Genomic DNA, 6,596 nt, shown 5'->3' on the forward strand with positions numbered 1-6,596 from the left:
TGGTACTAGTCAAAAGGGTGAAAGAGTCCTTAATGGTGAGAAAGCACTCTTCTAAGGAGAAAGCTATTATTTAACAAAAGCAATTGGCATAAGGCTGTTTAATTATATGTACAATATGTTGCTTCAACTTCCTTTGTGCAGCTATGAACCCAAAAATGATCAGCATTAGAGCAAGACACTTTAGCTGATTATTATACATGTGCCTGCAAGTAAACTATAGTATCTCTTAATAAACTCATTATTTACATTTTAGTGATATAACAGAATAAAATCTGTCATAAATATTTAAGAATTAATCTGAGAAACTAATCAGTCCATGTTATTTTAAACAGATTGAAAGGGCATCCTCTTTTCTAGAAGTACTTCAGCAATTTGTGGTGGTATGTAATTGTGCTCTCTCTCAGTGTTGCAGCTCTGATGAACTGAATGGGTGAATTAGTGCTCCAAGGGGAAAAGCACATAATAAGCCCCTTTGAAACAACTTGAGAAGAACTGAATAAATTGTAGTTTTAGTTACGTTAATGAGACTTTGAGAGGACAACGCAGCTAGGAATCACAAGGATCCTACAACAATGTTGGTTTGCAGTAGCAGGTTGGAAATCCCTTTCATAACTCTCAAAGGCATGGCATCATTTTCTTATGATCAACAGACTGCCAGGACCTATCATTTTATTTCAAGGGCAGAGTATTTTTTGCCTCATGGCAACACGGGGCATGACTTTATCTGGGACAGAAAAAACACCAAACCAAACCAAAGCAAGCAAATAAAAAAAATATATATAAAAAATTAGTAATTCTCTAACACAGTTATCTTGAAATTGAGAGTTTTATTCTGGTCACGTGGCAAACCAAAACATTCTCCCATGGACGCCTATTGTCTCTCTATTAGTCTGTCTATATAAGTCAAATTCATAAGGTATGATTTCTACTATGGAAACTTCTTCATTTGCTATTTGTTCTAGTAAGTCTTGTTTGTCTTTATTAAATATTGAGGTTTATTTTCTTTAATTTGTTTGCTTGGAGTTGTGCATAGAATGCTATTAATAGATGAAGTCCTGACAACAGCAGTTACATTTAACCCCCCCATTCACTAGTACATGATATGTTCAGTTTGCTAAGATTTCCCCACTCCAGCTGTTGCACTGTGCAGGGGGTTCAGTAACCTGTTGTTCTGTCTCCTTTTCCATCTTGCCTTGTATTTTGAAGGTACTTTCACCGCAATGCTCACCACCATCAGCTGAATGAAACCACCAGCCTTAGGACCTGGAGGAACACAAAAAGCAAGAATATAACACCAGGAAAAGAGGTACAAACTAAGTGTGTGTATAACAATTTAAACTGCATTATTATTTTTTCTTTTTTTAAAAAGGTTAGCAATTAGATACAGACTGATAATGATTCTTGAACTAGGCTACTTCAGTTATAGTGACCATAAAGTCTTCACTTTACATAGGTAGCTTTATAAAGGGTGTAGGGGTTTTGCCCATAAGCAAGATTTTGAGCTTAGCCTATACATCTTTTGGGATCCAAGCTATGAATTGCACTGCAGTATGATTGCAAGAGTTTGGGAAGAATCTAACTCGGCTGTCCTTGCGTAGCAGTCCAAAGTATGGTATAGGCACTTCTTAACTGCCCTAAACTATAGACATTAAGTGTCTTCTGTGAAAAAAGAGCAACAAATCACACCAACCCTCATGCACACACACAGAAAAGGAAACACAATAACTCTCCCCCAACATTTTTCTTCCTGAAAACTCTTGTGTCTAGAAAGCTGATGGCTACCTGATCCCTCATATCCAGAAAGCTGATGGGGGTCTAATTCCTTTTTGATTTATGTGAAATTGCTGCCTAAATGACATCTAAGAGCAAGCAGAGTTCTACAAACTGGTTTTGGAATAGACAAAAAGTTTATCCTTTCCCCATTTTAAAGCGTGCTGCCTTTTCAAATGTCTTGGATATTCTTTATTTAAGACAGTGTAAGTAGAAATGCACAAGTTCCTTTTATTCCTTGCCTTTATAAGCCTCATTGTTTTGCACTTTGCTTTGGTCCCTGCTCAGAGAAAAGTTCTAAACATATAGTAAATTCTGTCACAAAAATTTCACTTCTTGTTAAAGAAGCCCCTATTATGATACTTTGTTTTCTCTTTACAGGTTGAATTGTATGAATACAAATTTAACTGCATAATCCCTTTAGAGTACGTGATACATTTAACACTATTTAGTTCAGTTTTAAATTCCACTTCTCTGACAGTATGTATTCTTAGTGAGTAGATGATACCTGGTGAAGCTAGTTACTAGTATCTTACTGATGTATCATACATCATGTATGAGAAATAAATTTTCTAACAAGATATCATAATTTCCTAGGCATTCTGTAGTAGTAGCCATTTTGATTCACACTGCTCCCATAGTCTCACAGGTTTTCAATGGCAAAGGGTAATAGTGGTGCAACTGGGACACTGCTTGTTTATTTTACTGTTGTTTGCTTTTGTTTTAGTCTTCTCTTATTATAGTGACATCTGAAACGTTAATATTTGGATGTCTCCTTAGTATTGCGTAATTCCCTGATACATATTTAGATTTCACTGTTAAGATCTCAGCTCATTCCTTCTCCAGTTGAACTGTTCCATTCTTCAAAAGATATTACAGGTGCTAAAAATGTAAAACTATTTTCAATAAGCATGATAAGCATGTGCTTCTCTGCATCCAAGGAGTTTTTTGATATGGACACACCCTCTTTATGGAAAAAGGATATAAAGTAATTCAGAGAAAAGCTTATGGTGATTACTAGTAAATAACAATAATTAAAAAGTACAGATGTATTTTTCAAAGAGTTAGAACCCTTTGGAAATTTAGAGCAAGACCAAAAAACCCTCACACAAACAGCTACCTAAACCCCCCAGATTTCAACCATTTTGCAAACATTTTCTGCTCCATGTAAAGCATGTAAACATTTTGTACTCTACATAGTTCACAACGTTCACAAACAGAAAAATCTTTCTGGTGTCAATGGTCTCAAAATCAGAATACTTTAAGCCCACCAGTCACTCTAGTAAATTGGAAAACAGGGTTTGTCAGTGCAGTATGAATAATCATATCCTGGAAAGAGTACAGTTGCACTTGGTTTAGTTTTGTTTCATTTTGTTTTGCTTTTTGTGGTGGTGGGTTTTAGTAGGTAACTGATCTCTACAGTTCCTATTTTTCTGTTTTGTTTTGGTTTTTGTTTTTTGTTTTTTTGTTTTTTAAAGTAACATTGAGCCATGTGTAGCCATGAAGTAGAAACCAGAAATTTCAAGTAGCTTTGAGGCAAGAAATTGCATTTTTTACGTTATTGCTGCTATCTTAGAAATCTTCAAAACAGATAGGTGAGAAATTTCAAAAATGAAAGTGAATGGTATGTTTAAGGCTGGTATTTTCATAGTTAAAATAAATTAAATGTTAGTCTCTAGCTCAGCAGGGTGAAAGATATTATTAATCATTAATCTCTGTGTAGCTGCTAATGAAGTGACTTTGGAATAGCCATGGATAAAAGCTTAATTATAACAAGTTATACAGCTCAGCTTAAAATGGATTTCAAAGAAGAATATTAGCTCAGGTTAAGATGAATTTGGGACACAAGTTCTTCACGAAAATATTTAGGATCTCACTAACAAGATCAAAACCTTTAAATGTAATTATGTGTAGCAGTATAAATACAACAAATGTAGAAAATCAAGAAGCACAAAAATTTAACAATTCACAAAGCTGAAGATCTTAGAATTTACAGCTTGACATAACATCCACTTTGTGCAGATGTAATTGAAAAAGAATAAAATTTGATGACGTCAAGCAAGAATGCAATGCTATCCTAAAAAAAAAAAAAAAAAAAAAAAAAGCACGAAAGAACACCAGTCCTGATTCTGGATAAGAAAAAATTTCCCCAGCATAAATATCCAACCAGAAATCTACCCCTCAGATTTCTCTGCAGTGTCTTCATGACCTCACGCTCTACTTCTTTTCTGTGTCTTTTCAGTCCTATTACCTTTGCTAGATCTGACCCCCTTTTCTACTCTGTTCTTCTAAATTAAATAACATAGTGTCCCTTTTTCGTCTCTCGCTCCTAGTCTTAGTTTCTATATTAGTGCCCTAGCTCCTGCAGAGACCTTTCATCTCTTAATGATTAATACAAAAAGGGTTATTGTAGTCCTAGAATAGATTATGTTCAATGAGACAGAGCCTCAGGGCATTTTTTGTTGCAGTTCAGTGAGTCTCTGCTGAGACATTTTTGGAAGCATATCATCTAGCCAGATTTTTCTGTTTTCATTTGCAAAAGACCTTTCGTATATCTTTGCTCAATTTCATGCCACTACGTTGAGGGAATGGAAAAATGTCAGAACATAATGCCCCTTATCAGTGCTGCTACTGATCCTGCAAATCACGATCTGGAGTCAGATAGCACCATACATCCTGAATGTCATAGAGGGTAAGAGGAGAGGTAGTTCTTTCCTGAGTTCTGTGAGAAATAAAACCTTGCCCCAACATGCTAAATACCATCTTCTCGTGACAAGTTATCTTCTAAAATGCATTTTTGCTTTGTCAGTTAGTTCATACTGGTTGAGTTGAAAGATTTCACAGAAATGCAACAGTTTTGATTAAATTCCACTGGATCTTCAGAAGTGGGAATGTTGCCAGAACAAGAAAAGCCAAATATATCTTTGCTCTCTTTTAAAGTCAAAGGCTCCTGATTCCTCTCCAAGATAAGGCATGGATGGCAGACAAGGAGCTGATGAGGAGTCTCAGAACAGGTAAAAAAGGATATTATAAAGATTAAACAGAATGAGGAATGGAACTGGGTTATCAGGGAGGAGGCATTTGGGTCTGGTACAAGCAAGAGGAGACCTGATACCTACAAACTCTTCAAAGATATCAGTCCCAGTTCTTTGCTCCTGTTGAGACATGGGGCCGTATCATGCAAACACTACCTGTTTCACCCCTTGGATGTATCCCCTTGGATTTTATGATCAGAATGTGCAACTACTTTAGTATGTCTTTATAGTATGTCATGTTTCACACTCAAAAGCTGTGCTTGAACTAAGGTATATGCCAAAAAAAAAAAAAAAAAAAAGACATGTATTTAATTTTCAGTAATGACTATCCCACTGACAGAGAAGCCAGCACATTCTTCATGATCTATTCTAATATTTAGCTACATTTTCGGCTAAAAATCTATGTGAATTTGTACAGAAAATTAGTTTAATTCTAAATGATGGTTTTAATTAAATTCTTGTGTAGTAGACTGAGAAAACTATCTTACAAGTTCTTGTTAAAGGGTTGTGACCAAATTACGCTATTAATGTATATTAATAAATCAGATAGAATAAATTAACTAAGAATTCCATGTAGCAACATGATTTCCTGACCTTTTAGTCTTCCAGCTTAAATCCTTTACTTCCTGTTTTCCAAACAGTTTGTGCTTTGTGGATAGCAATGGCTTGACCCCTTAGCAATGGCTTGATAAGGGTCTGGAGCATCTCTCATATAAGGAAAAATTGAAAGCTGGTACTGTTCAGCTTGGAGAAAAGAAGCCTCAGGGGGATCTTATCGATGTACAAGAATACCTGGAGGGAGAGTGCAAAAAGGACAAAGCCAGGCTTTTATCACTGGTGCCTAATGACAGGACAAGAAGCAATGGCCACAAGCTGAAACATAGAAAGTTCCCTCTGAAAATGTGGAAACATTTTTTTTTTCTTTTTTGCTGTGAGGGTGACTGAGCACTGGCACAGGCTGCACAGAGAAGTTGTGGAGTCTTCTTTGGAGATATTAAAAAGGCATCAGGACATTCTCCTGTGTAATGGTCTACGTGGCCTTGCTTGAGCAGGTGGGTTAGACCACACGTGCTCCAGAGGTCCCTTCCCACCTCAATAATTCTTGTGGGTTTTTTTCAATAATTTGTGATTTAGCTGTCTACAAATAGGTGTCCAGTGAAGGCTGAGGTGTCCCAGAATATCCCACTGTAGAGCTTTGTAAAACACATATTAAGATTGCTATGAATTACCTATGAATTGATATGTGCATGTAGAGGTGTGCATGTAGAGGTGTGCATGTCTATAGCGAAGCCACCATAAGAAACAACAAAAGAAGTACCAGGAAGTATGTGTTAATGTCATACATGTGATTTCACTCAAATGAAGAGGAGAAGCAAACTAAAATAAAAATGAAATATCAAGCTGGTGAAGAATGGGACTGAAGTGGCAAAAAAGCCAGAATCAGCCATGGCACGGGAGCTGGACTAGACAATCTTTTGAAGTCCCCTCTGACGCAAGCCATTCTGTTATTCTATGATTCTATAAGGGAATTAAGAATTGTGAAGCTCAGAAATTTTCCATGAAACCTAGGAAGAGTGAAACAAAATAATGGTGCAAATGATCCCAATCAGCATCCACTTAAACAAGATTGAAGAGGAAGTTGAAAATCAGTTTGCTGCCACCAAGGAAGAAAAACTCCAGAGATGTAGTAAGGTTTGAACAGGTAGCTTGCCTCTTCCTGTTTTATATACAAACCAAGGGGTACACACAGCATTGTCTGATTTGATCCTGGCCAAACCACTTTCACTCACA

Source organism: Falco cherrug, chromosome 2 (genome assembly GCF_023634085.1).
Source record: "Falco cherrug isolate bFalChe1 chromosome 2, bFalChe1.pri, whole genome shotgun sequence".
Classification (NCBI taxonomy): domain Eukaryota; kingdom Metazoa; phylum Chordata; class Aves; order Falconiformes; family Falconidae; genus Falco; species Falco cherrug.